Here is a 26,129-nt window from a genome sequence, read left to right on the forward strand (position 1 = left end):
AGCCACCCGGGCTGCCCAGTAATGGACACTTTGGATTTTGTGTCTCATTGGATTGCCTTCTTTACTTGAACTGTCAGGAAGCTCAGAGATGAATTTGCTGGGGCATACCTCTTGCACCTGGAGCTCATGGGAGTATATTTCACAAGCTGACTGCAGCCCTGGTTTTATCTTAGGTCTTTGTCCCCCTTTCTCCAAAACCCTTTTCCTCTGGTAAAAGCTGTCTAATTCGATTGTCTGCAGGGTTTCTCAAACACCTTTATTAGATCCTGAAGTGAGATAAGGTATAAATACAAAAGTATTTTTACTTTTATAGATGAAGAAATGAGGCTCAGAGAGGTTATTGGTCCAAGGTCACACAGCCATTAAGCAAGAGGTGGGAATTCGACCTTGGGTCTGTTTGACCTAATCTTTCCACTGTGCCAGTCTCTAGTACTGGACAAGTTGCACAGTAATTGAAGGCTCTCTGGGAAGTTGGGAGGAGCCTGGGGGCTTTGTAGACTCAAACTTTATTTATTTTTTAAAAGATTTTATTTATTTATTCATGAGAGACACACAGAGAAAGACAGAGACACAGGGAGAGGGAGAAGCAGGCTCCCTCCAGGGAACTCGATGTGGGACTCGATCCCAGGATCCTGGGATCACAACCTGAGCCAAAGGCAGACGCTCAACCACTGAACCACCCAGGTGCCCCTAGACTCAAACTTTACCTCTTGGTGGCCCTCATCCAGGCTCCTCTCATTGAAGAGCAGGTCCCTGTCAGGGTTCCTGTCCCATGTCATGCACAGAGAGAGGATTTTGGGGGCCATGGGCGTCCCCCATCCTCAGGGACCAGCCCCAGCTCCCATGGTGGAGCAGAACAAACAGAAAACCAGCAGAGCTGGCCTTGGCAATCACCAGTTAAAGCAAATATATATTCCAGATGCTCTGAGAAACATTTCTGGAGCCTCCAGAATTGAAGGGCGGACTAAGTCCCTGGAGAAAATGAATGGATGTGGGCCCAAAGGGAGCCACATTTTTTCTTAGTTCTATGGCAAGGAAGCAGCGAGGATCCAAGGATCAGGGTGAGGGGCTCCAATGGTGTGTGTTCTGGGCCCTGATCCCTTGCTGGACCCCTGCAGGCCTGTCCACCTGGACTCTGTCTCCCCTAGGGGAGCCCCTGCATGAAGACTTAGGGTTTCCCAGGGTAGGCCTGATACTTACTCATTAGTGAATTCATTCCTTATAGGGGCTGACACCACACTTGTGCTCCACAAACCTGGGGACCTCTGGGGAAGGTACCAAGAATGAGTCTAATCGAGAGTGGAAGGGGATGTTGTTGTTCTGAGAGCTGAAGTGGAGAATGACAGTCTTTGGCAACCCAGGGGACACTGGCAGAGACACATGGTGACATAGAGCCAATGAATAAAGACTCAGTTCCTCGGGCCTGTCCTGTCCGGATGAGCCCTGGGGCCGCTAATAGGGGATGCCTGCAGACACTAGCGTGCATGGCCCAGAGGAGAAATAATCACAGAAATAATGATTCTCACAAACTGCCATTTATTATGGTCCTGTTGTCCTTCAATGCACCGTGCTCTGCACCATGCCAATTTGCAGTGAATATCTCAATCTTCTGAATCTATAGATTGCTCCTATAAATCAATAAGACAACGACCACAATCCAATAAATATATTGGCAAAAAACCTGAACAATGGGTCTGGTACATTTATACAATAACATTTATCACAATAACATTTATGTCTTGGGATCTAGGCTAAGCATTTCCTATGCCTTTTGTTATTTAAGCCTCATCTAAGCCTTCTCATAACCCTTGGAAGCAGAGACCAGGATTATCCTATTTTCCTGAGGCTCACACAGTGACTTGGTCTGATGTCATAGTCCATGCTTATAAAGTATGGGTTGGGATGACAGCCACCACAGACTGGGACCCAAGGCCTCAGGGAAATACGGGCAGGGCCTGGGGAGGAAATGTGAGGGAGGGGCTGCCAGCTGACGTGGGATCCTCTCACCTAGCAACTTGGGGAAAAGCCTAGAACCCCTGATATCTAGGTAGATGGCTTTTGAGGGCTTTTTTTTTTTTTTTTTTTAGTCTTTTTGAATTTGTTGAATAGATAAATATGTCATGTGACTCAAAAAATTAAAAAAAGGAAGACAATGAGAGGTAATCCTCCCATTCTTATATCCCATATCCTCACCACTATGTTCCCACCCTTCAACCAACATATAATCAATTTGATTACTTCCTTGGGTATCTTCTTTGGGGTGTGTATGTTTGTGCGTGTATTTGCATATACGTATATATACATATATATTTTTTTCCTCTCTCTTTTTAGCGAGAGAGAGAGACAGATGTGGGAAGGGGCAGAGAGAGAGAGAGAGAGAGAGAGAGAGAGAGGATCCTAGGCAGCTCCATGTTCAGTGCAGAGCTCAACTCGTGGCTCAATCTCATGGCCCTGAGATCATGACCTGTGTCAAAATCAAGAATTGGACACTTAACCGATTGAGCCACCCAGGTGCCTTGTCTCTTCTCTTTTTTAACTGAAAAGAGGCATATTATACACATTGTTCTACATCCCCCCCCATTTTATCTGTTTTGGAGATCTGCCTATATTAGTACATAGAGAACGTCCTCATTCTTTATTTTTTTTAAATAGCTGCATAGCTATCCATTGTATGAGTGTACCATAATTTACTTACCTGTCCCCAAATGATGGACATTTGGATTGTTTCCAAGTTTTCACTATCACAGACAATACTATAATGATAGCCTTGTTCCAGCACTGTATATCTGTAGGGTAAATTCTCAGGAACGGGATTACTGGGTCAAAGAGAATGTGCATTTGTGATGTCAATAGATATTGTCAACTAGTTCATATCAATTTACACCCCCAGCAGCAATATACAGCAGTGCTGGTTTCTCTACAGTCTTTCAAATAAAGGATATGAGTAAACTTTTGAATGGTTTCTGGCTTGCATTTCTCTTATATTAGTGAGGTTGAGAGTCTTTATAGATGCCTTAGAACATTGTTTCCTTTTCTGTAGACTCTGTTCATATTCTTTGACCTTTTAAAATTAGTGGTCAGTCTTGTCTTATTGATTTTTAGAAGCTCTTTATATGTTGGGGAGATTGTGATATGATTTATAGGGGCAGTGAGGCCACAATTGGCATCCCCTCTGGGAAAGGCTATAGAGGCTGATTCTTCCCCTCACCTCCACCCTCCCATCCAAACTCAGGCATTTATTCAATGAGTATTTGCTGAGTACCTCTTGAGTGCTAGGCTCGGTGCTTAGGCATCAGAGACCAGAGGAGAATAGACAAAGCCCTTAGGTTGCTCAAAGTCCAGGGGGGGTCTCAGATCTGTAAACAAACAGGTTGTACATCAGTGTGAGACAGACCATAGGTCAGGGGTTCAGAATGAGGGCTTCAGGGCAAGGGAGAGGAAGCGATAGCCTCTGCCTCCCAGTAGACTCTGACATCTGTATCCATCTGGCTGGCTCAGAGCTACTCTTGCTTCTCCTTGTGGGTTCAGCCCTCACACCCTAGTTGCCGAAATGCTCTGCTCCAGGAAGACGGCTCTCTCAGTACATATTTACAGAATGCTTACCACATGTGAACCTCCCATGAGCCCATCCCTGACTCCTGGAGACTTCCTTCCCTGCCCCTTGCTGGTCCTCACCGTCTGCCTCTATCCTGTCTTGCATTGCTCACCAGCTGCTTATAGTGTGCATTCCACCACTGCTCAGAGGGTTGTAATCTCGTTGATGGCAAGATGGCAGACTTTCCTCTGGGTCCCCTCTCCGGGTGCTTAGCATCTGGTGACGCTCAGCGAGGGCTTGTTGGATGATGAATTGTCAGATGGCTTGTTGGCTGTTATGGACGTTGGATCACCTGCATCGGGGTGTGCATGGGGGGCAGGTGAGATGGGCACACGTTGCACGCAGGAATGGGTGATATGCCAAGCTGAAACCCCAGCATCAGGGCCCAGCTAGGAAAGGGTTAAGCTTGCTGGAGTTTTGTATATGAAATGGCACCAGAAAAAAAATGTGCAGACTAGCAATTGAGCCCTGTCTCATCCTGGTTCAAATGACATTGTCTGAGCTTCCCCAGCCTCGCCTCCTGCACTAATTACAGACCTTCCTGGGGAGGAAGACTGGGGCCAGGAGGTCTTCATTACAGGCTCCTTTGCTGGAGGGAGCAAACCCCAATGACCGAACCCAATGACCAAACAAACTCTCCTGAAGAGAGGCCCGGGGTTCCTCTGATGTACCTCCCTAATGCAGCCCGGCTGTGAAAGGGTTAAGAAGTAGGCATGCACTAGAGGAACCAGAGGAAGGGTAATGCTGGGGGAGCAGGCCCAGGCTAAGCTACTCTTCCCGGCTCCACTGGCCTAGGCTTGGGCCCCCCTCTCACCTCTTGCCCCCCAAGATGGCTGCTGCCAGGGCTGTGTCAGGGCCTCCCCTCTGTGGTCGCCTGCCTGCTGCCTCTCCCTGCGGCCTGTGGAGACCTCGCCTTCTTTAATCTTCCATTTATCTCCAGGCCTCGCCCCTCTCAGATTGGCTTTGATGTGGGGCCTGCTCCCAGGGGAGAAGTCAAGGGTTTCCGAGGCCTGGTCTGGACTCTGCCCACTGCCCCCAGGCCAGGCGGGGCCCAGAGGTCTCCTGGCCATCAGGGTGAGACCCTGAGGGTGACCCCCACAGACAGGAGGGCAAGAGCTTTGGCCCTTGATCTTCAGACCATGGAGAGGCTGCTACCTGAGCCCCAGAGTGGAGGAGAGGCCTCAGAAGTAAGAGCTTTGTTACCATACTGTGCAATTTATTTTTACACCTGTCTCCCCCTTGACTCCCCAATGATAACAGCAATAGCAAAAAATAACAGCATTATTGTGTGCCAGGGAAGTGCCAGGCACCAGGCTAAGCATCTTCCATTTATAACATAATTAATCCTTATAGCTATGTGCAGCAGGTATCATTTTAAAGGGGAGGAAACAGGATTATTGATACATCCCTTTTTTTTGAAGATTTTATTTATGTATTCATGAGAGACACAGAGAGAGAGGCAGAGACAGGGAGAGGGAGAAGCAGGGTCCCTGTGGGGAGGCTGATGCAGGACTCCATCCCAGGACCCCGGGATCACGACCTGAGCCAAAGGCAGATGCTCAGCCACTGAGCCACCCAGATGCCCCTATTGATACATTCCTGTTCATAAAAATTTACTGTGTTCCTACTGTGTGCCAGGTACTGTTCTAGGCACTGGGGGGTGTACTAATAAATACAGTGGGCACATTCCTACCCTTTTGTACTAGTAACTCATAAACAAACGGTCAAATATACATAGTATCATGTCATATAATATGAAGATATTACCTTGAAGGAAAGTATAGGGCCATCATTTTGAACCCAGTGGTGTCCTCTCATGTGAAGACACAGAGACCTGAGGCCAATGGGACAAGAGGTGGACAGTGACAGGAAGAGAGCTGGGTCAGGGGGCAGGAGCTGGGTCATGTTGAAGAGTTTGGATTTTATTTTGAGCCACCAGAGAGTTTGAGCACAAGACAGGCTTGATCCGATTTATGTTTTGAATCAGAGACTCAAACTAGAATTGCCGAGGCTAACAACTAGCTCAGGCTCACATGGCTAGTCAGTGGTGACCCTGAGATTCAAACCTGGAGGAGAGCCAAGGCTGTTGTCTCCCACAAGGGGCAGGGGCTGTGGCTCATTCACCTTGGCATCCCTTGTGACCCACAGGAGACCTGGCACAGGCTAAATGCTAGCAAATGCTTGGGGAATGATGAGTCAGTTCTGGAACTTCCACTGACCAGGTGGTGGTGGTATGGGGGGCAAGTCATCTGAGTTTCAGTTTGTCCATTGGAAATGGAATGGGAGAAAACAATAGATCTGTTTGGAGGATCGCCCCTGGTGGGGATCCAATGAGACCTGGTGTGCAAAAGGGCGAGGTATGTTGTCAAAGGTCCGAAAATGCTCTGCGGGTCTGATTTCCTCTATCCTTGCTCCTTGATGGCTCTTGACATGATTGTTTAGGAGTGCAAGCGTGTCCTTGTGACTGCATGTCCTGCCTCATGGGGCCAGGCACTTCCATGTCACCTGTCTTAGGTACATCTGTGCCTATGTATATGTCTGCTTACCTGTTTTAACAGCACTTGGAGGGCAGCTGCCTTGGTCTTGCTGTCCAAGGGAACCTGGGCTCTAGAGTTTGGGGAGAGGGGAGTGGAAGACACAGACAGAGAGGCTTTCCCTCTGTCCATCCATATAATGGTTCCTGGAATTCCCATAGCTCCTTCTACATCCTCTGTCCCAGCTCATAGCGAAAAGTGTGGGAATTGTCTGAATACCTGTCATTCTATCCCACCTGTCTGCAGACTCCTGAGGGCCAGGGTTACTCCTTGTAGGGGGCAACACGGTACCTGCTGGATGATTGGTGCTCAGTAAGCAATGGATGGATGGATGGATGGATGGATGGATGGATGGATGGTCCGTCCCTGGTCTCTGGAATCAGAAGGGCCTGAATTATAGAGCTTCAGGATTCTACTTAAACCAAGTCACTCCTCCTATCTGGGCCTGTTTCCTTTTCTATAAATGGGATTTTTGTCTTCATTCATTCATTCATTCATCCATTCACAGTCCTCCCTTGTGAATGTTAGGATACTGTGGTATGTTCTGGGCACCCAGACATTATTTAGAATCAGTGCTGCCCTCAAGAAGCTGAAAAGGTCACGGGCACGGGTCACAAGGATTGCAATGTAAAGTGAGAAATGTCTTTATGGAGGGTACTGAGGTGGCGCCGAGGAGGAAGTGGCCTGCTCCGTGTTTGAGGGGAAGACAGGAAGATTTCATGGTACACGGGGTTCTTGATGTGGGTCTTGGAGGGTAAGCAGGCATTTGCTAGTGTGGACTTTCTGGGCAAGGGGAACAGCATGCCAAAGATCCTGGAGGAATGACAGCCTGGCACCCTGGGGAGAGTGCTGACACTGGGGTAATGGCCAAAACTTATCAAGGCAGGCAGGGCGTGGTGAGCTACAGGGCTGGAGAGGGCAGCCAAGGGCTAGATCATTTAAGGCCTTGGCCCCCTCCAAGGAATTCTAAGAGTCATCCTGAAGGTAAATGGAGCCACTGGCAGGTTTTTGGGGAGAAAAATAGCACGGTTGGGATGTATTCTCAATAAACCATTCTGCTGTGGTATGGACCATAGATTGGGGGTAAGACTAGAACCAGCTGGTGGCGCGTTAGGAGGCTGTTGCTGTTCTACCCAAGCCGGGCTCAGATAAGGGCCTGAACAAAAGTTAACAATAGCCCAGTTATCCAGCGCTTACTATGTGCCAGCTCGGCTCTGTGTTAAACATTTGCAAATATTATCGCATTTCATCCTCAGAGCCACCCTGGGAGTAGGTGCTATTATGATTACCTCTTCCCCTGCAGGAATTCTGGTTAAAGGGGCCCCATTGCCCCAGGGAGAAGATTTTTGCTGTCCTTTCCAGGACCCTGCCCCCCTCACCCCCCAGAGGGCACTGCTGGTGTATACACACCGGGTGTGGGCCAGCCAGCACCAGTCATCTCAGGGCCCGACCCGGCCCTCACTTGCCTATCATCTTGGGCCCTGAAGACTGTCACAGCGGGGCGGGGCAGCGTCCCCTGAAGGAGTCTGGCCCAGAGCTGACAAAATGCGATCTGCTTCCTATTAAGAGGTTTCCGACTGGCAGTGCAGCTTCGCTTTGTGCTTCCTCTCCTGGGCCAGTTTGAAATGCCGGCCTCCCCACTTACCTCTGTGGACTTTTCCAGGCCTTGGTAGCCGCCTGGGCCAACTGACGTCAGAAGCCGGGTGGCCTGCGAGGGGTGCCCTGCATCACACCCCCCACCCACAGTGGACGCCCCGGCCTCTACCTGCGTGTTGCTTTGTCCTTCCCAGGTCAGGGCGTTGGTTTTCTTTTTAAATAAATAAAGCTGAACCTGACTCACAACTCGAGAGAGGCTGCAGCTTCGCTCACAGCCATCAGCATCACCATGGTAACCGCGCCATCCACGGAACACTCGAAAATGCAGTTATCAACAGCGACACCGCCTCTTCCTCCTGGCGTCCCAGCAGCGCGGGGCCTGCACGGTTTCCTGATCCTTGGGGCTGGGCGAATGGCCCAGGGCTCTGCCTGGCTCCCCAAGAAAGCCGGAGGTTGAAAGTAGGGACTTGAGGTTCCCACTCACGCTGACCTGCTTGCAGCTTGCACATCCTTCTGGAAGGCTCTGAGAAAATCTCTTTCATGCTGGGGCAGGCACTAGGGGTGGACAGTAAGCCCACAGTTCCGAGCCACGAGTCCGAGGCTTTATCCATGATTTCTATTGGGAGGATAATATTGTGTGGCGGGTACAGCTTGCAGAGGTGCTAAGCCTAGAATTAAAATGAATGTAAGGATGATAGTAATCATAATACCAATGTATTGAATGTCTACCGCCATGAGTCAGGCAGCGTATAAGATGCTTTCTATATCTTGTCTCTAGTTCCTCACTGTAGTTACATAGAAGCAGTTTTAATTAAAATTTTTAAAGATTTTATTTTTTCATGAGACACACACACACACACAGAGGTGGAGACAGAAGCAGGCTCCATGCAGGGAACCTGACGTGGGACTCGATCCCAGATCTCCAGAATGATGCTCTAGGCTGAAGGCAGCGCTAAACTGCTGGGCCACCAGTTTTAATTAATTTAATAATAACAATTATTTTAATTTTAACAATAATTTTAATGATTTAATAGTAACAGCTACCATTTATAGGGTGCCAGACACTCTGCTAAGCACTGATGTTTATTTTTTCACGTGGGAAGGACTTCAATTCTTCCCATTTTACAAATGGGAAAACTGAGTCTTAGGGAGGTTAAATAATTTGCTTGAGATCACTCAGCTACAGAAGGATGGACCTGCTATTTGGGTTCAGGTGTGTCTGACAGGTGTCCTCTTATAGCTTAACGCTCAAGGTTCAAGCCACATACTGAGCAGACGGAGGCTCCTGGTCTGCCTGGTTTAAAAGGATTCCTCTAAACACCTTGACTGATGTTCCTCCACTAAAATGGTTCCTGAGCATGCCCATCAGTCACTCCAGGAGACGGAAAGAAATGCAGGTTCTAGGCCCACCTACATGGCATCAGGTATTTGGGTGTGGGCCTGAGGATTCTTATTTGAGGCGACACGGCAGGCTGAACTCCTACATCGGTGAGTTTACACTTGACTGGGTTCCTGGAGAGCAGGGACGATGTCTACTCTGAGACAACCCCAGGGACTGGTCCAGGGCATGACCCTGAGAAGAGGCACAGAAAGTGCTGGTTGAACTTGAGTGGAGAATGAATTGGGCCCCATCCAGTCTCCTAAGCCTCTACAGGAGCAGGTCCTCTCCTAGCTCTGTAGAGTCCATGGTCTCCTCCCACTGACTCTGCACCTGCAGCTCCCACATCCTCACCCCATCTTCCTCCCACCCAAGTGAGAAGTGCCTACCCTTGTGACTTCCTCTGCAAGGGGAACGGAGGAGTATTCCTGTTGCCAAAAAGCTTCTTCTTCTTTTTTTTTTTTTTTTTTTTGCAGAAACAAACACAGAACCTTAAGCCAGCTTTCAAGGCAGATACTAATCTGACTCCTCAGCAAAATGTCTTTGGAGGGCAGCCCCCAAGTAGAGAGGAAAGGTTGGGATCTCTTCCTCTGACAAGTTTTAGCCATTGAAGAGTCTTATTTATCAGAGCAAAACACCCACATATCAAATAAGGTATTGGATCTATCAGTGATGCTACCTGCTATCATGGAATATTGAGCAGCCATTAAAAGTTGAAGAATATTTAATGATGTGGTCACACATTCACTAAAAAATAAGAGAAAAACAAAAGGGATATAAAACTATGTGCTCTGGAAAGACGTTTGTAAAATGCAGCAGAGAAGCCAGTTATCCCCCCAATATCTGTTCTTTCTCTATAGTAATAAAAGCTCTACTTAGATAAATCTTATCTTCTGGGGGCCGTGGGACTTTGTTCTGGCTAGTACAGTACAAGCAGATGTGATGCATGTGAATTCCAGGAAGCGTCCTTTGAGGAGGCAGGACTCTCTTCTTTCCTGCTGCTTCTTCCATTGGCGTCTTGGGTCACTAGTAGAAGGCATGCACTGATGATGGGGAGCCCCGGGTAGAAGGGGCCTGGGGTCCCTGATGGTCACAGGGCTGCTGTACCAGCCGGGGCTGCTTACTTTAGGACATCCTTTCCTAAAGAGAGAAATTAACATGTTTAAACCACTGTTCCTTTGGATTTTCTGTCATTTGTAGCTGAAACAATCCTAATCAATGTCAGATGTATTGGTAAGTCAACAACACAAAGTAAGTTAAAAATAACATGAATCATAGGATTCCGATTTTATTGTAAAATGTGTGTTTATATACGTTTACCTACGTACATAAAAACGTGGACAGGATGGTTAAACATGAAAATGTCAGCAAGGGTTATTTCAGCAGGGTGAGGCTGCAAGGATTTTATGTGTTCATTTGTTTGCTTGTCTGTATTTTCTAACTTTCCCATGACAAAGTGTACTTTTTCAGGTAAGAAAAGAATAATCAATGGTATAAATGGTGGGATCCCAAGGGGATCCATATGGATAAATAAATAAAATCTTTTAAAAAATCCTATGAATCTTATCGACTTCAAAATATTTTTCGTTAGGGGTGCCTGGCTGGCTCAGTCAATAGATCTTGGGGTTGTGAGTTTGAGCCCCATGCTGGGTGTAGAGATTACTTAAAAATAAAATCTTAAAAAAAGTTTTTATTTTATTTTTATTTATTTATTTTTAAAACATTTTATTTATTTATTTATTGGAGAGAGAGAGAGAGAGAGCGCGCGCACAAGCAGGGAGAACAGCAGAGAGAGAGAGAGGGAGATCATGACCTGAGCTGAAGGCATATGCTTAACCAACTGAGCCACCCAGGTGCCCCCCAAAATGTTTTTTTTAGAGCAATCTTAACAATACAGAAAAAGCTGTTACAAAGAATAATAAAATACACAGTTACATCCCCACTGCCTGGAATTAAAATGAATATTTCATTATATTTAATTTCTTTTTAAGAAACCAAGAGGGATGGTAAAGCCCTTCTTATGGATGTCTATTAGGATCATTATTAAAACACATTTAAATTGGGAAGCACTTGCCCTGTCTGGGATAGCCCAGGTTGGTGCTGTGGGAGGGCAGGAGAGAAGCAACACTCAAGCACCTTAACTTCCTCCACCTTCAGCCCAGGGTTTGGCTCCAAGTGCCTATTTCCAGGATGGAGGCGCCCTGGGTGCATGGGTGCCAGATTGGCCTGGCACTTCCCCTGGAACATCTAGCAGCAGGCAGGGCTGGAAGAGGAGGGTCCCAGTTGAGCACTTCCCTCCTGAGGTCAGTTGGTGCCCAACTGGTGTTTACGAAGAGGGTGGGGTCCCGGTGGCAGTGCTCTGAGGCCTTTGCTCTCAGGGGAGCGGGCCCATGGCAGGCCACAAGCAAAGGGTGGCAAAACCACTGTCTCCTGCGAAGCTCAGAAGCTGGGCCACAGCTGGGAGGATTCTGGGAACTGAGGGCCCGAAGCGAGGTGGTCAAGTGGTCAGTGGAGGTTAGGGAGGTCCAGAAGGAAGAAGGAGAAAAGGGAAGTGGCAGGAGCACTCACACTCTGGCTGCATCTACCATGGGTAATTATTACCACCATCTTACGGAAGAAGAAAGAGAGGCTCAGAAGGACTGGGTCACCTGCCCCAGGACTCACAGCTCCTGGACTGATGTCCAGGCTGAAATTCAGATGAGCCCAAGATTCATGCTCCTCACACCACACCACGCTGTGTCCCATGGGGCGATTATGAGGGAACCATTCTGCATCGCTCGGAGTCTGGAGCAAGTCGTGGGGTCATTTGGAGGTTGATTTTCAGAAGGCGGGATCTGGCGAGGAAGTGCTCTGAGACAGCCTGTCCTCACTTGGCAGGACTCCACCCTCTGGCTTGGAGGCTCAGAGAGGGTGATAAAGTCTGAACTGATTTTGGAGAAGATTTTGCCAGTGTCCTTTTTTGACTCTGTGGAGACCCACGGCCTCCAGGCTCATGGCCAGCTTTCCAGGAAAATATTAGAGCCTCCGCCCGGGGAACTGAGATGGAGATGACTGTGGAGCCATCCAACCCTTCCCACCTCACCTGTCCTTCCTCATTCTCTCCTGGGCCAAGATGGGGGTTAGCTGGTGTGCCCACACGTGCCTGTGTACATGTAGGTGCATGTACACACACACACAGACACACACGTGTGCCCACATTCATACAAGCATCAGAAGAGGCAACCTCCTAGTGAACCATCCTTTTCAGGCTTGCCCCTGTCTCTAACATCTGGCGCACATCCCCAAGGTGGAACAGGCCCAGAGGCCCATGCTGGGTCATGGCAGGTCTGCACACGGTCCATTTCCATGGGGTTCCTCTTTCCTTGATTCAAATGCCAGGACCAGTGCCCTTTCGATGCCAGAGCCATGGGCAGTGAGACACATTCAATCATCCTGGGAAGGCTGGAGGCTTCTATCAGATAAAGTTGATTGAAATTCTAGCTCTGCCACATTCTGGCTCTGTGACCTTTGGCAGCTTTCTTAACCTTTCTGAGGCTCAATACCTTCATCAAACGGGGATGTTTTTGTTGGTGGTGATAACAGACACATGCCTCCTGTCTAGCGGCTGGAGGGGTGAGCTGGAGAGTCCACAGTTAGTGTCTGGATGTTTTGCATAGAGCCTGGCATATGGCAAACACCCAGTGGCAACATCTGATACTTGGTGGCCCTTTGCCTCCCCTCCCCGCCCCAGACCCATTTAGGCATCTAGTCTTCCCTCTGGAGCGGCAGGGGAGGCCCCAAACCTCCTCCATCCCCTTCTTAGGCATTGCGGTTGTGGTTGAGTCTGAGGTGCCAGGGAAATGGGTGCCAGTCCTTCAGGCAGGGAGAGCAGCAGGTGTCCCTGGATGCCCTACCCCAAATCCTGCTGCTTCCCCATTTGACGACCATGTGACTCCCCCCCTCCCCCACCCCGTGTGACCTTATCTTTTCTGCCCCTGCTCTCCAAAGATCTTCACAGACAGGTCACTGATTCTTCTAGTGCTGCCCAGGCTGTTCTTCATGACAATGAACTCGGCTCCCGGTTACTGACCTCTGGCCCTGTGCCAGGCACTGCACTGTGTTGTGCAAGGTCCCCACAATGCAGATGAGGACACCGAACTCCAAAGGGGTCAAGTGACCTGGTCATCAGGGAGGAAGTGGCCCACCTGAGACTGTATGAAGGCTGGGAAGATGTGAGTGGCAGAGTGGATCCTGCTGGGCAGGAAGACATTCTACAGACTCAGACCCATTGGGTGCCAGGGCTCCCAGTTTGGGATCCATGGGGTCCTGTGGGGGGCTGCTCAGTTCTGCTCATGGTCAGCTAACCTGGCACCCAAGGGATGCCCTGGTGCCTTGGCTACAGGATAGGCTTTGACTCCCCCACAGCTCATGACTGGCTGGGTTCAGTGGAGCCGGCCACCTTCCTTATATGTGACCGGGACTGCCTGGTGGTCTCTGCCTGCCTTGCCCTTCACTCCAGTGACTGACTGCCTGCCCTTCTCGCTGGTCCCGACTTCTTCCTCAACAGCACTGACCTCACAGGGCTGAGGTCTCACTGTGCCCTTCCCCCTTGCCTGCCCAACTTAGAAGACCAGAGAAGACGCTGCCAAAAGCCTCCTACCAAACACTCTGGTTAAGAACCTGAGGTCAGATCTAGCTCTGTGGCTTATGAATGCCAAGCAATGATTTCACCTCCCTAAGCCTCAATCTGCTTATCTATGAAATGGGACCAGCAACGATGCCTACCTGCAGAGCTGCTGTGAAGGTAAAATAAGCCAATGCAGGTAGAGTGCTGGGCACAGGGCTTAGCTCTTAGTGAGCATCCTATAAACGGCAACCTCAAAAAGCATGGGGAGGAAAGCTTGGAGTCACTGCAGACTCCGGAGGAAGCACCTCTGGACCCTGGCTGCCAGGGTCCATTACTGGTCATTTTCCTTGAGATGGAATTCTCCTACATTCCAGGGGGCTGAGTCACGGAGCAGTTCTTTCCCTGGTCTCATGGAGGTCTCATGGCTGGAAAGAGGAAATGTTTTGCCCGGAACTGGCCTATACTCCCATTTGGAGCAGCACTAATAATGGCAGTCTGGAGGGTTGGGCAATGGGCACAGGAACCTGAGTGTCCTTGCTGCAGGACCTCCTGAATGCCTGAGCATTGCAAGGCCCCCTTTCCTGCTGCCTGCCAGTTTTTCTGGCCTCATCTGGAAGGACAACGTTGTGATGGCCCAGGCCCTCCCTAGGCCTTTATCTTTTGTGCTTGGGGCAGGAGGTCTGGCAGCCAGTCAAAAACTTCCTGGGCTTAGCATAGTATGATAGTACCGTGGGCCTTCAGAGCTTGCAAAGATGTTGAACAGAACTCTAGACTGTTAGTGCTGGAAGGGGGCTCCTGTGGAATCATCTGGAATTGGGGCAGGGGCCTGAGGGACCTCTCAGTCGACTGTCCGCGGTTAGTGCTAGACGGGTCTTTGGTCTGAGCACAGGATGGCTTCTTCAGAACAAGCCTCAGGCAGAGCCATGGGACATTAGAGGTGGAAAATGTGCTGGGTGTATCTAATCCAACCCTCTCATTTTATAGCTGAACCCTCAGCTCCCTGTATAAGTAGTTGGGGGGAGGGGGGCGGTGTTCTGAGAAGAATTTGCTAGAGATGAAGTCCATGTGACTACTTTAGATGTTTAGGTTGGGGCAGAGAGAAAGATAAATGCTTAGAGCTTATCCGTGAGGTCATCATTATAGGTAAGAGGGCAAAAGAACAACTGGGCCTTCATGCAACAAGTATTTATTGACTCCTGTGTGAGACCCAGCAGGGGCAGGAAGAGGAGTGAGAGGAGGGTGGCCGTAAGGTGAGATGTGATAGAAAAGTGTCCTGTGGTCTAAGGCAGCTTGGGTTGGTTTTCCATCACATCTTACCTTATGGTGGGCTCGGAGGTACTCGGTCCAGAAACTCTGACTTCATTCTCCTGCCACCATCTCAGCAATCCCCTCAGGTTAAGCCCCATACTTAGGGTGTGAGCAAGAGGACTGCCACGGTCCCGGGCCCAGCAATGCCAGAGGAAGAGAGAGAGGGTCGCTCCATGATGCTCTTTCATAACAAGAGACTTCTTTCCCAGAACCCCCAGTCAAACTTTGCCTCGTGTCTCATTGGCCCTAACTAGGTCATAGGCCCAGTCCTGAACCAGGCCCCAAGGCCCCAGGGAAGCCAGGCACTGTGTGTTTTCCAGAGCAGGGAACAGCTGCTTTAACAAAGAGACTCTAAATACAGAAGAGTAAGCAAAAGAGAAATTTATGTCACTTCCACATCCTATAAGAGTTCAGAGAAAAGTCATCCAAGACTGATAGAAGGGCTCTGCCGTCCTCCAAATGTGGCTTCCCTCCCTAGGTCCAGGGAGACTGCTTTAATTTTTCTGATCTCTTAGTCAGGGGGAAGGGCTGGGGAAGGGCCAGGGAAGCACATGCACAATCCTTTTGAGGACACGGCTTAGAAGCGGTAAGATCATTTCTGCCCACTTAAACTCGAGGTCACATCAAGCTACAAGGGGGTCTGGGAAATGTAGCTCTTATAAGGCAGCCATCTCCCCAAATCTTCTGTTCTGTTATGAAAGAAGGGGACTGTTGATATTGGGGAACCAGAAAATTCTCTACTGCACATTGATGAGTTTAGGCCTGAGTTCTTGAGCCAATTCTTGAACCAATTCTTGAGAAGGGTGGTGGGCCAACCCCTGGAGCTGGGCATGGGGTCAGCTTCCACTGAGGCACATGGGCTTACGTAAGCCTCTGTACCTTGGGTCTGTTTGTTATAGCAGCTTAGCTTATAAGCCAAATAATACACCATGCTTTGCATTTCTTTTTATTTTTTAAAGATTTTATTTATTCATGAGAGACAGAGAGAGAGAGAGACAGGCAGAGAGAGAAGCAGGCTCCATGCAGGGAGCCTGATGTGGGACTCGATCCAGGGTCTCCAGGATCAGGCCCTGGGCTGAAGGTAGCACTAAACTGCTGAGCCACTGGGGCTGCCCAAAGCCTTGCATTTCTTTGGCTTCTTTTAGGAAGGGAATGAGTGTTGGGTAATCAACTGGTAGTGAACACTATGTGACCTGCCTTTGAGGCCCTCTGACTCTGGCGGAGGGGACGTCTTTAAACAGATTAACTATGGATCAACGAGACAAATGGTAAACCAGCAGCTATATATAAATCCCAGTGAAAACAAAAGGAAGAATTAAGAGAAGACTTCTGAGAAGGGATAGGAGAGTATAATGAGTTCATTTTGTCTGGGTCTCGAAGGATAGGTGGGAATTCCCCAACTGAATTTGGTTGGAGAAGGATAATTCAGACAAAGAGAACAGCAAAATTGCAGAGCTGTGGGGGTGCATGGGATGTGGCTAAGGGTCTGGTGTGGCTGGAGAGTGGGAGGGCGGGAGGTATGCTGGCTGCAGTGAATGAAGAGTACCCAAAAGTCATGAAAGTCACGGGAGGCAGAGGCCTGACAGGCCTCTGGAAGCCATGCAGGGCTTTTTTTTTTTTTTTTTTTAACCCAGCAGAGATGTGGGCTTTGTCTCCGTCTTTCTCTGAGGTAGAGACTGGAGGATGACTCCTTAGGAAGCTATTTCACAAATTTGGCTGAGTAATGAAGAGAGCCTGCATTGGGGTTGTGGTGCTGGGAATGGAGACGAGGAGCAGTTTGCAGGGATTCTGGTAATAGAACCGACAGGACTTGGTAGCTGGGTGATCAAGGGGGTTGGGCAGGAACAAGGCGGGGGTGGTCAAGATAGTTAAACATGATCCTAAGTTTAAATGCTTGTACTAGAAATCTGGAGGAGTACAGGAGAAGCAAATTTGGGGGTTAGAGGAGAGAATGACTTCCCACTGTCTGAAACCTGGTTCATGACAGGCTTCTTTGAGATCCTTGGGGACACTGTTCCTACTCTGCAAAAAATTCCCTCACCCTCAAATCTCCAACTGGCCAATTCCTTATTCCTTCCAAAAGCCCTTCTTGAGGGGATCCCTGGGTGGCGCAGCGGTTTGGCGCCTGCCTTTGGCCCAGGGCGCGATCCTGGAGACCCAGGATCGAATCCCACATCAGGCTCCCGATGCATGGAGCCTGCTTCTCCCTCTGCCTGTGTCTCTGCCTCTCTCTCTCTCTCTGTGACTATCATAAATAAATAAAAATTAAAAAAAAAAAAAAAAAAAAAAAAAAAAACAAAAGCCCTTCTTGAATCTCCAACCTAGGTGACAAACCCTTTTTGATGTTCTTATAGTACCAGTTTCTTCTCTTTATATGCTTCTGGCTCAGGGTTGCTTCATGTGTCTGTCTTCCCTCAGTCTGTCATATCCATGAAGACAAGGGCCATGTCTGTCTGTTGGCCCCTTTCTTCTCAGCACCTTGTTTAGTGCCTGGCACTACAGAGGCACTCATGCTGGGTTTGAAGTATTCAACAGCTATCATTGGAAATAGGAGTTGGCCAATAGATTTTATCAGGGCCCATTCAGATGTGATGTAAGGCAATGAGGCTACCATGGGACAGGTAATGTGATCCTGTTATAGACCTGGATCACTCTAGACCAATGGTTCTCAACCAGGGGCATTTTTTGCCTCCCAAGGACATTTGGCATGTCTAGAGACATTTTTGATGGTCATGGCTGTGTGTGTGTGTGTGTGTGTGTGTGTGTGTGTGTGTTACTGGCATCTAGAGGGTAGAGACCAGGGATCTTGCTCAACATCCTATAATGCAGCAGCCACCCCCCACAACTAAGACTTCTGAAGCCCAACATGCCAATAGTGCTGATGCTGAGAAATCCTGCTCTAAAGACTGGTGAGCCAACTGGATGGTTAAGTTCCCATCTGGCCTGCTGGTTGCTATGGCCCAACTGAATGAGAGCAAGAGCAGCTTAGCGGCTTCATAAGAAATATGGACTTGTGATGTGCAGCCAGGAACCACCTTGGATCGGGCCTTAGTCAAAGGTCCCAAAACCTTAGGTAGTTTCCCCTTAACTGAACTCCCAGCAGTAAGCCCAGCAGACCAGCCTGGCACTCGCCCCTCTCTGACTCACTCCGTTGGGTTTCTCCCGCTCTTTGGTGGAAGCGGCCACCACACTCTCTTCCCACCCCATCTGCCTCACTGATTATTTTCAGCTTGGCTTGCAGAGGCCCAACGCTGCAATTACACCCCAACCTCAATGGCTCCTTCTGAAAATAACATTTGGGTCGAAGAAAACCTCAGTCTGGTGGGCTGGATTTTATACTAAACAGTTAAAGAGTGGGTGTGGGCACGGGGGGTTGAGGGGGGGGAAGGGAGTGGCACAATGGTACAATTAAAAGAAGAATCTGGAAGAAGGGGAAGGAAGAGGAAGTGAAGAGAGGGAAGGGGTGGTGGTGGTAAGGGCAGTTGAAGAAAGAAAATATACCTCCTGGGCTGGGGTCAGCCATCTTTTAGAAGTCTTATTCCAAGTCTTCATTTATGCCTCTAATTGAAGGTTTTGTTTCTGAAATAACTTGCCCCCCTCCCCCCATCACTGAGGCCTGGGAAATTCATGTCTGCCTGGGGCCAGAAGAATTAGTCTATGGGCATACCAATCTTTATCCAAGCTAGTGACCAGATTTTCCAACCCCAAAATAGGAGCCACATGGTTTGACATAGGATTTTTGCTCTCTTTCCAGGTGAGAATGGCAGTCTGGGAAATGTAGTTTCATGATGCTGGTGGGTGGAAGTTCTATGGTCAGTGGAGAAGAGTGGATAGGATCTTTAAGGTGGGGGTTCTCATGGATATCATGAGAAATTTTGCGGGTTGCTTTAGTTCAGAGGAGAGAAGGAAACCGTGGAAACAGAACCTCTGTCCCACCCAGGGGGAGGAGTGTGGAGATGTAGGGGGGTGAGGAAAAAAGAACTTGGAAGCCCCTTTTAAATTCCAAAGGAGGCAGACATTTAAAAAGGCTGTATGAGGTGAGATTTGAGGAAATAGGGAAGAGTTCCACACAGCAGTTAACAGTTCAGTTCTGGAGTCAGACTGACTTAGGTTCAAATCCAGCCTATACTAACCACCTGGGTGATCTCCAGCAGTAACGGAGCTTTCTTGGATAGGCCAGCGGTACAGGCTCTAGAGTGAGGCGAGTAAGAATTTGCATCCTGGCTCTGTGATCTCTGGCAAGTTATTTCACCTCTCTGTGCCTCCCATTTTCCCTTTGTAAAATGGAAAGAACACCCACCTAATAAGGTGTCATAAGGATGCAGACTTCAAGTGCTTAGTTCAGTGCCTGGGACATTGGCAATCACTCAACCCACATTATTTTCTATTACCCCTGGAGTTTTCCTCCAAATGCAGTAGGCAAGAAATTCTTAGCTAACGTACACATGTTTTAAAAAAATTTTGAACAGCTATGAGTTTATTTTCAAGGGTATTAAAATAGATGACTGACACATCAAACTGTGGTTTCGCTAATGTTATTCCTCAGGGCGAGGCTATGTAGAAAAAAAGAGAATCGATTTAAAGTTAATTTAGAGAATAAGGAAAGTTCATAAAAGAAGTCAATTAAAAATATGCAATATAGATGGAATGTGGATATGGAGGAAAACCATGCAGCCAGTACCAGAATGGCTGGAAAAAACTGGTTAAATAAGCCGTGATGCTTTCTGCTGGTAAAACCTTCTAAAGCACATGGGTGCAGAAGTGAGGCAGGAAGATACGGATCAAGACACCATCCGAACGTTGCCCTGGTCCCCCCCTCCCTGTACCCACTGTGCTTCCCTTTATGAGAAATCGGTAGGAGGGCCCAGATAAGGGAGGCCCCGATGCCCCAAGAGGTCTCGATAGCTTCGTGGCTTGCGGGGCTCCGGGAAGGCCGGCCGACTCCAAAGGCCCAGCCCTGGAAACCGAAAGCCAACTCCCCAACTTCTCTCTCCGGTCGCGTTTAGGGCGATTCAGGCCTCTCTGATTTTTTTTGGATCACTGGGTCAATCAGTCAGCCAATGCCTCGGGAGAAGTTTAATTAAGCTCAGATCGCCGGTGCGCGCTGCCAAAGGTCTCCCCGCCCGCCCGCGCCCCGCCCCCGCCCCCGCCCGCCCCCTCCCACCCCGGCCCCGGCCCCGGCACATCTGGTGAAAAGCTTCTCCCCCGCCCGGCCCGGCGGGGCCGCAGCCCGCGCATGCGCGTCAGCAGGGCGCCCAGCGCCCCGCGGCAGGCTCGGCTCCCAGAACCGAGCGTTGCAAACTGTTGCATCAGACAGCAAGCAGCCGGGCCGGGCCGCCAGGGTTTCTAGGAAGATAGGAAGGGTTTGAGATCTTCTGTGGTCGAATGGGAGCGTTGGCTGTCACTCACGGTGTTTACACGCTGGCAACACGATCCCCCGAAACCTCAGGCTTGCGCCAGCCGGGGGAGGGCCGCAGCCGCAGGTGACATTCGCCGGACTCCCCTGCGTCCGCCCCCGCCCCTCGGGCCCCAGGCTGGGACCCACTGAATTGGAGCCGGTCTGCTTTATTAACGGCATGGGCTCTAAAGGAATGAGCCGGGTTTGATTTCTCTTCCCAAGTACAAGAATGCCCCTGAGGAATTTCTCACTCTGTGAAAGTGCAAAACTAATTTCCCCAGACAAGCGCTGTTGCCGGTTCCCAAAAGGGCTTGGAAAGATCCCAGCAGGAATGTTCAGTGGTTCCAAAGCTCTTCACCCCAGCTGCTGGACATGCAGACACTGACCACCAAGAACTTCTTGGTGGGTGGACGGACACACGTCCTTCACAGATAGGTCACAGATAGGCTTTTTTTTTTTTTAAGAGTATCTCAGGCCCCGGTGTTATGGAGATCTGGGAGATCAGCCAGAAAAAGCACAACCACGAACTCACACAGACACAGCCCAAATGTAACAGTTCTCTAGATTCAAGTGGCTCTGCAGCTCAGGTAAGGGAAGAGCTCTACTCACTACTCTCCCTCATTCTTCTGGTCTCTGGGCATCTGCCTTCCCCATGGGGAGAGAAAATGATGCTGTGGTTAGCTAGCAGGGATGGGACAGTCTTGGGGAGGGGGTGAGATATTCAAGAAGAATGATTATGATTTGGAATCTACTCTCTAAAGGGATTTCCAGGGACATCATCTGAATCCTGTGTGGTTCAATACTCTTTTTTGGGGGGGAGGGGGAAATGGGTGAAGACCGAGTCATTGAGTATTAATGGATTTTCCAAAAAGACAAAAACTGACGATGTATACCTTAAGCATTCTTTCTTTACCAGTGTGTTGATGTTGAAAATCTATTCCATCTGAATAATCTGGAAGGCTAAAACAGGGCTAGTGTTTTTCCTTCTCATTATTTTGAATCACTTGATCCCAAGGCTCAATAACAAAATGACCCGAAAGACTCATAGCATTATCCCAGCCAGTCACTGCTGTTTTTTTTGAGCCAACATTTTCCTTTGAACAGTGGGGTATTGTGGCACTAGTGGGATTTTGTTGTTGTTGTAACCAGTGCTTCATAAATACGGCCCAAGCTATTAATAAGGTTGTCAACAATGATCATATGAACTGAAGATATGACAACTAGGAAAGGGTAGGAAGGAGTATAGGCAAGTGCAAGAGCATTTCCAGGCCCTGCTTTTGAGAATATATATCAGGGCCCAAGTCTCTACCAAATGGATGTCACCAAGGTGGTATCCTGGGGTCCCAGGGCATGGTCTCCCCTAGCTGCCAGGGGAGACCATGCCCTGCCAGGGGAGACACATCCAAAATGTCGGATATTGGGGGATCTCTGGGTGGCGCAGCGGTTTAGCGCCTGCCTTTGGCCCAGGGCGCGATCCTGGAGACCCGGGATCGAATCCCACGTCGGGCTCCCGGTGCATGGAGCCTGCTTCTCCCTCTGCCTGTGTCTCTGCCTCTCTCTCTCTCTCTGTGACTATCAAAAATAAATAAAAAATTTAAAAAAATGTCAGATATGTCTGAGCAACAGTCACCACCTGGAGAACAAGCCATTGACCATTGTGGCACCTCTCCAGGCATGAAAGTTGGAGCCATAAGGTCATGGGCCATGAAGTCAGAAGCCAGGTGGGAGAAAGTGAGCTCATGAGCTCATGTTAGGTTCCTAGCTGCACTTACATATAGTGGGCTGTCAATGCATGTTTGTAGAATGAATGTCCTGAAAAAATGAGGGAAGGAGCAGAGAGAGGTGAGGTCAGAAAAGTCCAACAATTTTGCAAGAGGCAGCTGGGATGCCCAGGGCTCATTTGCGTTGGGCAAGAGGAGAGTTCCTCTAGTTCAAAGACAGGACAAGAGAATCAGAACTGTGAAGTGACAAGTCTCCCGAGGTCCCTTCTGCCTCGGTTTCCCTGTTTGGAAACTCCTCCAGTTGGTGATTCCAGAGCTGAGCAGTCATTCTATTTAACCAAGCCTAGTGACATCATCATCAATAACAATTGCCTCAACTTGACTGAATTCCCAGAGCAAAATTCTGGGAAACTAAGGGGTCTGTGGGAGGGTGTGTGACTAAGACTCAGGGGACAGGAAAATCCTCTAAAACCATAAGCAAAGTGGTGGCCCAGATGGTTAGATGATGCAGACATACATTAAAAGTGTGATTCGTTTTCCACATTTCTTGGGCACTCACCGATTCTAGGCACTATACTGAGCCCAAATCCAGACAAAGCTCCCGTTCTAAGGGCTTATGATCTAAATTCCTTGTGGAAAGTCTGTCTTTCAAATGTTTAAAGCACCTCATTCAATCCTCATTTCCACTTCAAGTCATGCGCCTCCTTCCTGAGAAACCCACCAAGTTTGAAGTTTGTAGCTGGCCTTCCTTCTGTTTTTGCTATTTATGTGCCAATTTAAAGGGTGGGGAGAGCTATGTTAATTTAAAAATAAAACACAAATAGCAAAATGCGGCTTGGTTAAAGTAAAAACCACAGAAGGCATTTTTTTTTCCCCTCTCATATTTTTCAGATTTTCCTAGAACCACCTTTATTTCCTCAGAGCCCAGTCATAGAAAGTGAGTGGGCCTCTCTGGATGCTCTTCAAACAAAAGCTAAAAGCCTTATTCCTATTCTCCTCTCATTGCACCTTTAGGTTTTGTGTTTCTTTTTCAGACATTTGAGTCCCAAACTGGGCTCAGAGAGCAACGGGAAGCCCCTGATTCACGTGTGGTATTTCTAAGCAGTCTTAGAATAGATTTTGGTTTCTTTTTGCTCGGTTTGTATCTTACCTCTTCTGTTAAGTTGGATCAGCTTGTGCATTCGGGTGATGGGAACGTGGCTTTACAGATAGATCCTCCTGGTGGATGCCCGCATTGCCATTTACCAGTCTTGTCTCCTCTGTCGAAATAGTGATGCACTCCTCTCAGAGCTGTAGTGAGGATTAAGGAGTCAAGACACAGAAAGGGCTCAGCACGAAACAAGCTCTTAAGACACTAGCTATTAAAAATAGATCCTTTCCCCAATCGGCTGCTCCTTCCTTACACAAGCCCCTCCTCCTGTTTTGGAGAAGAAAATTAGTTATCTATTCCAAGTCAATGATTTATCCCCATTTTACATCACCAAGGGGCCCATGAGAAGGGGAGACAGAGCGAAGGCTGACTTTGAAAACACCTGAGCCTAATGGAATGGAATGGACCAGATCAGTGCTGCAGGGACTGGGGAAGACTGCAAGGCCTACGGTGGGATGGCAGGACCACAGAAAATGGGCGAGAGTCGTCAGGACAAGCGGCCCCCAGGGCTGAGAGGAGGGGCCGGAGAGGTGCCAGTCGCCAGGCCGGAGGGGTCCCTAGTTGGGCGGTTCCGAGTCCCAACGTCCGCAGGCCCAGGCTGCGGGCCCCGGGGTCTGGTGACCACGGGACCCGAGGCGCGTGCTACGGCGCCCTCTGCCGGCCGCGCAGAGCAAGCCGCCGGCCCCGCCGCTCTGCAGGTGGGACCAGGGACCCCTCCCGTCGCCGCCGCCCCCGCTCCTTCCCTTCCGAGGACCGCGCGGCCGGGTCCCGACCGGATTCCCGGAGACGCGTCCCCACCAGACGCCTGCGGGCTGAGCAGAGACGATGCTCCGAAACGTCCGATTCACCCGGGGATCGGAGGCCGCGGGAACCCACCTAAACCCTGCAGGGGCTGCGCCTCTTGCGACCCGGGGCCAAAGCCTGCGGGGCTGTCGGAGGTGGTTTGGAAGTGGCATCGCCTATGGCCAAGACCGCGGGTTCTGCGGACAGAGAGGAGCCCGGGGTTCGCTTTCTGCCTCATCCATTTTCCAGCTAGGTGACCTTGGGCAAGGTACTTGAATTTCCATGTGCCTTAGTTTCCTCATCTTTAAGATGGATCCCGACCTTATGGGTTGACATGAGGATGACACGGGATCAGAACAGCCTGGGTTGCAATTGTGGCACTGACATGAGCTAGCTGTGTGCCTGGGGCAAATTCCTTAACCTCTCCGTGCCCCGGCTTCCTTAAAATAGGGAGAATAACGGTACTTACCTCCGAGGGTTGCCCGCAAAACGCTTAACACAGTGCCTGGCACAGAGTAAGCGCTCAATAAATGGTGGCTCTTATGGCTGTTGTCGTTATTATTGTTCTTAAGAGCGCTGAGCACGCGAGCAGAACTCGAGCGGGCGGCTATTATTAGGCTCTGTCTCGGGTCCGGCTCTTTCTTTCCGGGCATTGTTCAGATCTTTTACCAAGCGGTCGCGTCCTTGTCAGTAGCCGAAGGACAGCCGGCCTTCCCGAGATGGGAAAATCGAGGTTCCCCTGGAGGAGGGCCAAGGACGCGGCCGCGGGCTCCAAGGACCGGGACCTCCCCGGGGGACACCCGCGCCACGCCGCCTGCGCCCGGGCCTCCATTAGCGCGCGTCAGAGCCGCAGTGACGTCGCCGGGCCCGGCGGTGGGGAGGCGCGGGGAGGCGCGGGGAGGCGCGGCCCGGGCACGCGGGGACCCCGGGGCGCCGCGGGGGGCGGGGGGACCCGGGCGGCCCCGGGCTGCAGGAGGCGCGCCCAGCCGGCCTCGGCCGCTCCAGCCCGGGGGGGGGGCCCGGGTTGCCGCGGGGAGTCCGCGGCGGGGGTCGGCCGCGCCCGCTCCACCCCGCCTGCCCGCGCCGTGCGCCGCCGGGCTCCGCCTGCACCCCCGCCCCCCCCGCCCCCCCCACTCCCGGCGGGTCTCCCCGCGGCCGCGCAGCGTCTGCGTGGTCCGCCCCCCAGTCCGCCGCGGTCCCGCTCCTCGTCGTCCCGCAGACACCTGCTCACTTTCCTCTTCCTCTGCCCCCCTTCTGGACCAACTCATTTGCTGTGAGTGGTCAGCAGCCGCCCCCAGGAGGCGCCCCCGGTCCCAGCTTGCCGTCTTGGGCCCCGGGGCGCCCACCCCGCTGCTCGCAGGACGGTTCCACTTGGCTTGCCCTGCGCGCCCCTCCGGCGCGCCCCTACTGTTGCCCTGCGGGCACCACTTGCCGAGCGCTACCACCCAACCGACGCCCTAGCGGTCTCGCCCTCCTTCCGAAATACCTCTTGGGCGCTCTCCACTTCTGGGTTGGCTTCCTAGGTCCAGCCATCCTGGTTTGGGCTATTAACATATTCCTCGCAAAGATCTTGTCTGCACTCCAGCCTCCTTCAGATCCATCCCCCACCACTGCTGGAGCAAGCCACCTACAAGCCACCTACAAGCCACCTACAAGCCACCTACAACCCATGTGGGCCCGGGCCGTGCCTTTCTCTCTGCTTGAGACTGGCTGCCCGGCCTGGGACCTCAGGCTCTCTGTCTTCATAGACACTCTGGTCTGCCATTTTCGAGCACCTTCGGAGCTAGTCCTGGGTGTAGGACCCAGGTGGGACCACCCTATGGAAGGAAGGTCCGTGGTGTCTTTACTGCTGTTGAGCCTTCTCCCGGGAACTGGCACCTCATTCCCTCTTTCTCCTTCCCCAATTGGCTTCCTCTTACTCATTCTACACAACTCAAGATATGAGTCACTTGAGACAGGAATGCCTTCTCTGGTCTGCTGTCTATCGAAGAGAAGTCTGTCTGGGCCCCAAAGCTTCCCGTCTCTGCTGCATTCCTCATAGGGTAAAGACTTGCCCTTCA

At 50.4% G+C, this 26,129-nt stretch overlaps 2 long non-coding RNA genes across 18 annotated transcripts in view; one reads left to right on the plus strand and one right to left on the minus strand.

The window, feature by feature from the left end:
* Window positions 1-1,516: 1,516 nt before the first annotated feature.
* On the minus strand, window positions 1,517-24,962 carry LOC112663292 (uncharacterized). Of its 17 annotated transcripts, none has more exons than XR_004806505.2 (10): window positions 24,539-24,962; window positions 23,287-23,426; window positions 7,895-10,243; window positions 6,421-6,502; window positions 6,142-6,202; window positions 4,410-4,570; window positions 3,708-3,887; window positions 3,263-3,356; window positions 2,696-2,816; window positions 1,517-1,628 (listed from the first exon to the last, which is right to left on the minus strand). It is a non-coding gene; the product is annotated as an uncharacterized LOC112663292 (long non-coding RNA). The 17 variants fall into 17 exon arrangements; XR_004806507.2 differs by having other exon boundaries at window positions 4,410-4,493; window positions 6,349-6,502; XR_004806506.2 differs by having other exon boundaries at window positions 4,410-4,493; window positions 24,539-24,961.
* The window catches only part of LOC118351280 (uncharacterized), a 67,345-nt gene continuing 61,549 nt past the window's right edge, over window positions 20,334-26,129 (plus strand). The window contains exons 1-2 of the long non-coding RNA XR_007403555.1: window positions 20,334-20,500; window positions 20,880-21,002. This is a non-coding gene — a long non-coding RNA (uncharacterized LOC118351280). The remainder of the gene's footprint in view (window positions 20,501-20,879; window positions 21,003-26,129) is intronic.

This window comes from Canis lupus, chromosome 18, assembly GCF_003254725.2.
Source record: "Canis lupus dingo isolate Sandy chromosome 18, ASM325472v2, whole genome shotgun sequence".
NCBI lineage: Eukaryota > Metazoa > Chordata > Mammalia > Carnivora > Canidae > Canis > Canis lupus.